Genomic DNA, 8,707 nt, shown 5'->3' with positions numbered 1-8,707 from the left:
CATCCCCCTTCACAAATCCTAGACGCCGCCATCACCATCATAGTCCATCTCCCTCTAGTTCATACTTGTAATCGTGCACCGCACAAGGCATTCATTGTAAGACATATTTGCATTCACCGATCTTCAAGATGTGTTGTTTAATGTGTTCTTCTTGCGATCCGATCTTCATGCGTAAGTAGTTCGATAAGGTATGGGTTGAGGCATAGGCCTTGCAACCCTTTGTATTTGTTGTAGGGATCAATGAAAGTGCTTTGAATTAACATCCCGTATGTGTGAACGAAATTGTTTCATAGATGTCTGTTGTCTCGTCCGCGATCTTCATCCTCGCAGGTATCCAGGATCATGGAGACCGAGCCACGGAGAGGCTAAGGACATGGAGAAGGTGAAGTGTTATTCTGAACACTAGTGACAGAAGGGTTACGGTAACACAGATCCAATCCTTGGGGATTCATGAGGTGTAGTCATTAACGCCTAAAGCTCATGTCTGATTATTTTAATCTTAGTTATCGAGGCTTAATTATCGATGAATAGGGCCTGCGGTAGGACAACTTATTCTTGATGCAGGACCCGTGTCAGTTAAGATGTTATTTGGACACATCCCCCACTTTGATTCGTAACAAGTACATCTCGATGGGTGACTTCCAGCGCACAAATTAAGACCATATTTGGTCCCAACACAAATACATGATTGTAAGCATTAAGACCTTATACTCGTACCTATTTTTACTACAAGTGTTTGAATCACCATTTGCTTGATTGTTATGGTCAAAAGCTGAAATTGATCCTTTAACGAAAGCTTGCTAGAGACCATCGCTTCAAGGAAGCCTTCCTCTCGTGGGTTCGATTATTCAGGGTCACCTATGAAAAGGTGCATGATACTTTCTGTTACTTTACCGGATCACTAAAAGAAGGTATGAGCCATTGCACCCACAATCCCCTAGAACGTCGAGTTCATCGATTGCCCGACCATTGTTTCTGGCAGCAAATGGCTATTGCGTCCTTCAATGGCTGGTTTAGTGCATTTTCAAGCTCCGAACGACAGTGTACTCTAAGGTAAAACACGAGCAATACGTTTTTGGTTGTAATTTTATATTTTGCAGGTCATTTTGTGTCATTTTAATTGTATCAACTACTCTTTCTTGATAATTATCTAACATAAGTTGCCCAATGTCTTCTTTGAAATAGAAATTCATTATTGAACAAAAGTGGCGTATTTCTAGGCTTTGTACAAGGCCTTGGTGATTGGCGATCCGGAACTAAGTAGCTGTCAACCCGAAACTTAGGGCCTGTTCTGAAACTGCCCAGCTTCCCCAAAACTTCCTAGATTCAGCTTCTCGTACCGCTTCTCACTTCAGGTGGCGATTTAAAAAGCGTTCAGAATACAACTTCGGCTTCTGTCGTTAGGCACAGGGTTGCTAGCCCATTTGGCAGGATTTGTCACGGGGCTGTGGCCTAGTTGAGGCCCAAAGCAAATGGGCAACGTGAGAAAGAGAGAGAGAGAGTTTGGGAAAGAAAATCAAACCGGTACGTGAAACTCACTTGGCGGTGGCAATCCGTCGTAATTAGCCTGAACTCCAACTTCTTGGTTTCTACAGATCTGGAAAAGGGCAGCTTCCTCAACTCCTTCCTTTTTGCACTAAAACGGGTCGCCCGCTTCCTGGAGTTAGAGCGTTCGACTCAGCTTCATGCATGGAGTTAACGAAGCTGAGAGCTGGAGCGTTGCCGAGCAGGCCCTTAGTAGGGCTAGTCTTCATGAGCTTCATTCATTACTTGCGCCATCCAAAATTATTAGTCCTCTTCGTACTTAGTGTCAAATTTGATCATACATTTGACTACTAGTAAATCCTAAGTTCATGTAATAAACATTATATCATTTGAAACATTATTTAAACATGCATCCAATAATATAATTTTTGTTGTATATAATTATTTTTTGCTAATATAAAATCTATGATCAAAATTTTAACATAAAATCCGAGGGAGATTATGAACCCGGACGTGGGGAAGAAGTGGTCTGCATCATCAATGGAGGGAGAGAACAAAACCAACTCGGGACCCCACCGCCGATCTTATCCTCGTCTAGTGAGCTTGGGCGGCTCGGATTCAACTCCAGTGTAGAATGGACGGCCACGGCCCCTCCAGCGTCCCGTTCGAAAACAACCGTCCGAGCTGTGTATGCATTCCCAAAATATCTACTTTTATCGGCCCACAGATCCACAAGGAAACCAAAACTCCCCACAAATTTGATCTGATCATTTCAAAATCCCACACCACCTCTTCCAAAATCGCGTCGTCACACCAAGAAGCTCTCGGAATTTCGAGTTCTCCTCCAATTTTTCCTGTCATCGGGCGCGCAGATTTTGACCAGTTATCAGCTGTTCTTCTCCAGTCCCTCGAAGCGCAGAATTTTGTTCCTTTTTCCGGCTGTTTTGATCCGACGGTTCTTCCGAATCACTCTCTCCGCAGCTGACGTCCCTTTTCCGGGTTTTGCTGTTGCTGGGGGCGTAAAATCCCTCAAGCTGGCGAATTCGGCGTGTCCATGGACCAGCCCGAGAGCTCTCTCCCCCATGCCGCGGTCCAGAAGGGGCAGACCCCACGCCACGAGGAGCTCGTGCGGCTCATCGCGCAGTCGCTCTACTCCCTCGGTTACCGGAAGGCGGCAGCCACGCTCGAGGCGGAGTCCGGTGTGCCACTGTACCCCCCGGAGCACGACCGTCTGCTGCTCGACGTAATGTCCGGCCGGTGGGACGCGTGCGCGGCCACTATTGACTCTCTTACCGGCATTACCGAGAGGAACCGTGCGGTTGCCGAGTTTTTGGTGTGGAGAGGGCACTTCCTGGAGCTGCTGGGCACTGGGGACGCTGGTCTACGCCTTGCAACGGAGGTGCTCTCGCGTCGGATCGCCCCTCTTGCCATCGACAGAAGATGTGTGCACTGGCTGGCACGCGCAGTGGTCACGTCCGAGGGCGCGGTTGCACCAGAGGCTGTGGCTGAGTGCAGGATTGGGCTTTTCTTGGATTTGGTTGAGGCGTTGCCGCCATGGTTCCGGGTGCCAAGTGGGCGGCTTGAGCATTTGGTGGAGACTGCGGTTATTCAGCAGGTTGCTTCGTGTATATACCATAATCTGCCGGATGAGGTCACTCTATTTGAGGATCACAAGTGCCATGAAGAGCAGATCCCTTCTGACTGTACACAGGTGTGAGTTCTTGTAATTCTTGTTTTTTCTTACCAGCTTCTCGATAAATTTCATAGCCTGCCAAGAAAATGGGAAATCGTGCGCCATACTCAGAAACTAGAGTTATCGAAGCAGAAATTTGAATACGGCAACTTCTATTGAGTAGTTCGCTGAGCACACTCCAGCATGTCTATTTACATAAGGTCTTTAAATTTCTGTCCCATGATGTTGCTATATCTGCAGCTTCATCCCTCCCTGTGTTGACTATTGGAAGCATATAATTATCATTCAACCGGAACTTGTGCTTCAGAAGTACCACATGCTCCTTTTCCATCGGCGAGGCAGGACTTGTATCATTTTGTAATCTTTACACTTGAAGTGTAGATTAATCTGCTTCATTCGCTTGTATGCTTTCCATAGCCACCATGCTAATTCACATAAAACTTACTGTTCAGTACAGGTTTACCCTGGGTTTCAAACATTGCTTAATCCTAAGTGACATGGTTATGATTTATAATATTTTAAAACCAATATCCACACAATTATTAATTTTGTTTATCAAAGGGGACGACTGTTTACGTACACTATTTGTGTATCCTAAATGAATAGACATAGTCCATGCTTGGGTGCTGGGGCCGTATTGCAGAGATGGATACTTGAAATTTCTATGCCTGTTTGCAGATATTATGTGCTCATAAAAACGAAGTTTGGTTTGTAAGGTTCTCAAATGATGGGAACTACCTGGCATCATCTTCAAGTGATTGTACTGCCATCATATGGAAGGTATAGTTTTACACACCCTAACATTGACCTGAAAAGTAACGTGCCTTGTTACTTGCATAAATAATGCTAAGATTATATCTATTTTTCCTGGCACTAGAATTTTGAAGCAGAACCATCAGATTCAGGGCACAATAGAATAGTCTTGTTTTTCTGCTCCCAGCTATACCTGACATCATTAAAATATAAAGTGAATAAACTGTTTTACTCTGACAGCACTATTTAACTCTTGGAGCATTGCTCAAACAAGCAGTGCAATACGACATACTCCCTCCGTTCCAAATTACTTGTCTTGGATTTGTCTAGATACGGAGGTATCTAGTATTAAAATGAGTCTAGATACATCTGTATCTAGACAAATCCAAGACAAGTAATTCGGAACGGAGGGAGTATTTATCAGTACAGAGCTTGCTCCAAACTCCCAGAGTTGTAGATAAGCTGACTGCATTAAGTACTATCCGCAGTGAGATACTCTTTCAGTTGAACTCTTGGAGGTGTAGTATTCACCGTGACACATTTATATTAAGGACGCTCTTTACCTCTGCTGAATCTGACTATGAATAGTTTACACTCTGTCAACCTTATCAGATATCCTTGTTACATATGATCGTTGGCTGATCATTACTAAGAACTTCATTCATGATGGATACATTTTATTCAAGGCAGTGCATAGGAGAAATATGCATCTTTCTCTTGCTTCTGGTTTGGCTCCTAGTAAAGCACCCAGCCACCTACTCCCTCCGTTCCTAAATATAAGTCTTTTTAGAGATTCCAATAAGAGACTACATATGGAGCACAATGAGTGAACTACACTCTAAACTACGTCTATATACATCCGTATGTAGTCCATGGTGAAATCTCTAGAAAGACTTATATTTAGGAGGGCCATGAGCCCTCACCCTTGATTGGCCACCTGGGAGCTCATCTCCCATGTTTGCCATGGCTCTGGGGCCTGGTTGAAGAAAAGTGGGATTCTAGAGAGCTTCTGATTATTTTTTATTCTTTGCTTAAGAAAGGATAACTGTTCTGTGCTTAAGGAAAGTTTTGCCATTTCCCTGATAAAAAAATCCCTGAATAAAGTTATGCATTTAATTATTTTTCCAAATTAATTAGTTAGTTTCAGAGTTTTCTCTGAATAAGAAAAGTTTTGCCATTTTGATGTTACCAGGCTGGGCCACCCATGAACAAGTCAAAATACATGATGTTTTCGAGTACATGTAGTCAAACCATTTCGAATTTTAGCCACTAATTTGTTCAATCTTTTTTATTATTACTTGTACGACATAACACTGAATTACTTCCATAGTATAGTAGTATTTTATAGTTTCGTTATTTTATATTGCTATGGATATCGATGTGAAAAGATGATTGTTGGAGACCATACTGATTTCCACCTACGACTGGCAGTAGTTTTTCCTGTTCATACTTTCATTGCTTTTGTTACGGCCTTTTCTGCCGTCCTCTTGTATCATATTCCCATCATTCATCATTGGCATATGCATATTACCACGATATCTCTCTTCAGATGATTAATGTCGTCTTCTCTTCCAATTTTTATGCTATGATAGGAAGATGGGACTATATTCAACTGAGTAGTGATACAAACCTGGGCTTGGGAAGATCATGCTTCTCATGTGAGATCTTGGTCTTCTTTCTGGTTTGTTCATATACTTCATTTTAACTGGACCTGTGAAGACTTAGGCTCAGTTTGCGGTTGCTGAACTGTGCTGCGATGTGCTTATTCTATAATCTGGGAAAATAGTCACGAAACTAGAGACAAGTTGGTTAAATAAACACTAAATGCGGTCACGTGCATTTGTGTCGTTATGAAGATCACTGTATAAGTTAACTGGGTTCATGAAAGATCATATAGGCGGGTCTATTTATGCTAATTGAACTTCGTTTGTACAAGGGGTGCATGGAAAATGTACATCTTGAGTGAAGTAAATGACATTTCATAGCTCTCATGTACGCACTGTAAGATGTGTCAAAAGCCTACCACTGTTGCCTATGTTCCCTTTTCTGTTGATCATCATTGATGTTTCCTATTCGAAGCTAGTGGAGAGATGAGGGTGTAAGTATGTTAAGTATATACATGCACCACAAGGTGTGAGGTTATGAGTTATGACTATGCGTCCTTTTGATTTTATTTATTTTTTATTTTTACAGCTCGTTTAAAGGTAGTAAGCGCGATTTATAATATGAATATTGTAACCAGCCTTTTGTAAAATCACATGTTTTCATCCACAAGAATATCCTGTTTTTTATTGGCATTCACATGTAGTCTTTATACAATTTATGTGTTATGTTAACTCATTTCCTCGCTTGTATTACAACTTCAAATTGTTGTCATGTCTAACCCCTGGAGATGATGTAGGTGGAAGAAGATGATACATTAACCAAGAAGTACTGCCTCGAGGGTCACAAAAGTCCTATTTCTTTTGTTGCTTGGAGCCCAAATGATAGAATGCTTCTCACTTGTGGTAATGGGGAATCTTTAAGACTGTGGAATGTTGATACTGGTGAATGCAATCTTAAATTTGGTGCTGCAGTAAAACACATCATCGCGTCATGTGCATGGTTTCCAAATTCAGAGAAAATAGTATGTGCCAGCTCTGAACCTGAAAGTTCTCCAAATATGATTTTCACTTGTGACCTAGAAGGCCAAGAACTGGAAATGTGGGCTGGAGAGAGAATACCCAAAGTTAGTGATCTTGCTGTGACACCTGATGGCAAACATCTAATCTGTGTATGTCCCAACGAAATTTGGTTTCGAGAACTTCGGAAGGGGCGGGAATGGAAAATTCCTGAACGGCAGACAATTTCATCTCTTTCTCTTTCAGGTGATGGACAGTCAATGATTGTCAACCTTAATAGTCAGGAAATTCATTTGTGGAAAACCAATGGAAGTTCTAGAGTGCCCGATAAATTCAAGGGGCACAAGCAAGGAAAGTTTGTGATTAGATCATGCTTTGGGGGATCAGACTATCATTTCATTGCTAGCGGCAGTGAGGATTCACAGGTACACCCTCTTGAAGAATTTAACCTTCCCTTCGAAGAAATCTTGGCCTGCTTCCATTTCAACTTCTTGCTTAGATTCCATTCTCAGCCTGCGTATGCAATATAATCAACCTCTCGTACCTGAGCCTGTTAGGTGGTATTTTGAAACAAGGAATGGCATTTGTTTAGAATAAAGCAGTACCATGCATTTGGAGGTTTTATTCTCTTGCACTATACCTTCTCCGTGAGGAGCGATGCTGAATTTGCAGACTCGCATAGCCAGAAGTAGTATTCTTTCATACCTGAAATACCAGTATTCTTGCTGATCATTGCAGACTCACCAAGTTTGTGTTGAAGAGGGCATGCTTTGGTTTGCAGTTTTGCTAAATTAGCACTATTAACTAGTGGAAGCAGACACATTAGTTGGCATGTACTCCAATACATGCAAACAAACTTGGTGATATAGTAGAATTTTAGAGGACCACTACAGACAAACCAACACAAACTTTTGTGATCAATCACACTAATGTTTAAATCAACCTGCTGTATGACCTTTATTATCTATAGAAATGTAGGATACAAATAGCAAAACTCGTGTCGAATGCGAAACAATGGGAAGAGTTCACATCTGTTTTCTTGTGCTCTTGTTGAGCGTTTCTGTTTTGCTGATGCGTAGAGATAATGGGCAGGTGTACATTTGGCAAAGATGCATGGAGATGCCGATAAAGGTCCTATATGGGCACTCAATGACTGTAAATTGTGTAAGCTGGAACCCCGCGAGGCCCCAGATGCTGGCTTCCGCAAGTGATGACCGTACAGTTCGAATATGGCTAGGGCGCAAACCCCACAGTTTGACTTGAAAAGTTTTGTATGTTTTCCCTGTGAATAGTTGTACATTTTGACTGTATGCACAAACTAGTTGGGGATCCTTTTCCCTCGTAAAGAGCTTTTAGCTACTTGAGAGAGGTAAACTTTAAGCAGCCAGAGATAGCAGGATACGGGTAAGTTATTTATGAGATGGCGGTGCCGGTTGGAGTTTTGCCCGCACACTCTGTAAAGAAACACAGTTGCATCAGGGCCTTGTACGCATGAGTGCTGTTGTTTAGTCTGGATGGCTTGTGCTTGGGTAGATTCACTTCTATTCCTGCCTACTACCTATCTTGCGTAGAAGAAACTGGGACAGCTGAATTTTGTATGTGAAAAGTCCGTCTGTCCTTCCGGGTCACGAATTGTTTTTTCGTTTTGGTTGCGGGGGGACTTCAAAGTTTACATTGTGCACATTGAACTATTCTTTGCCTCTGTAAACTAATGTAAAATCTTTTGGATCAGTACTTTAACGATCCACAAAAGATCTTATATCAAAAGACACTGTTTATTCATACTTTTTTGGAATCGATAACTCCCGAACGCCCGCGTTCACAGCCCCTTGGTCCGAATGCGCTGATCGACGTACGTCCAGTTTGCACGAATCTTGACGCGAGCTGATGCCACGTAGGACAGCCAGCACCCGTTAGGGGTAACGGTCTCTCGGTCCGAACTCCCCTCCCCCACCCCACTTCTCCTTCCCCACCACTCCGCCGAGCAGTTGTCGTACACCACGGTGAAACCGCCGCCGCGCGCCCCCTTTTCCCCTCCCTCTTCTCCAGTTGCTCGCGTTTCCCATCCGCATTGCACCCCTCTCCCCGCCGCTCCCCCACCGCTCGCTGGGTGGTTTCAGTACCGCCCGCACACTTCGTTCTCTTCGGCGAGATC

The 8,707-nt window shown here is 43.1% G+C and overlaps 1 pseudogene; it reads left to right on the top strand.

The window, feature by feature from the left end:
* The first annotated feature begins 2,111 nt into the window (after positions 1-2,111).
* Positions 2,112-8,707, top strand: part of LOC123181198 (uncharacterized) — a 17,933-nt pseudogene continuing 11,337 nt past the window's right edge.

The sequence above is a fragment of the Triticum aestivum genome, chromosome 1A (genome assembly GCF_018294505.1).
Source record: "Triticum aestivum cultivar Chinese Spring chromosome 1A, IWGSC CS RefSeq v2.1, whole genome shotgun sequence".
NCBI classification, from domain to species: domain Eukaryota; kingdom Viridiplantae; phylum Streptophyta; class Magnoliopsida; order Poales; family Poaceae; genus Triticum; species Triticum aestivum.
This window is presented reverse-complemented; position numbering and strand designations above follow the sequence as displayed.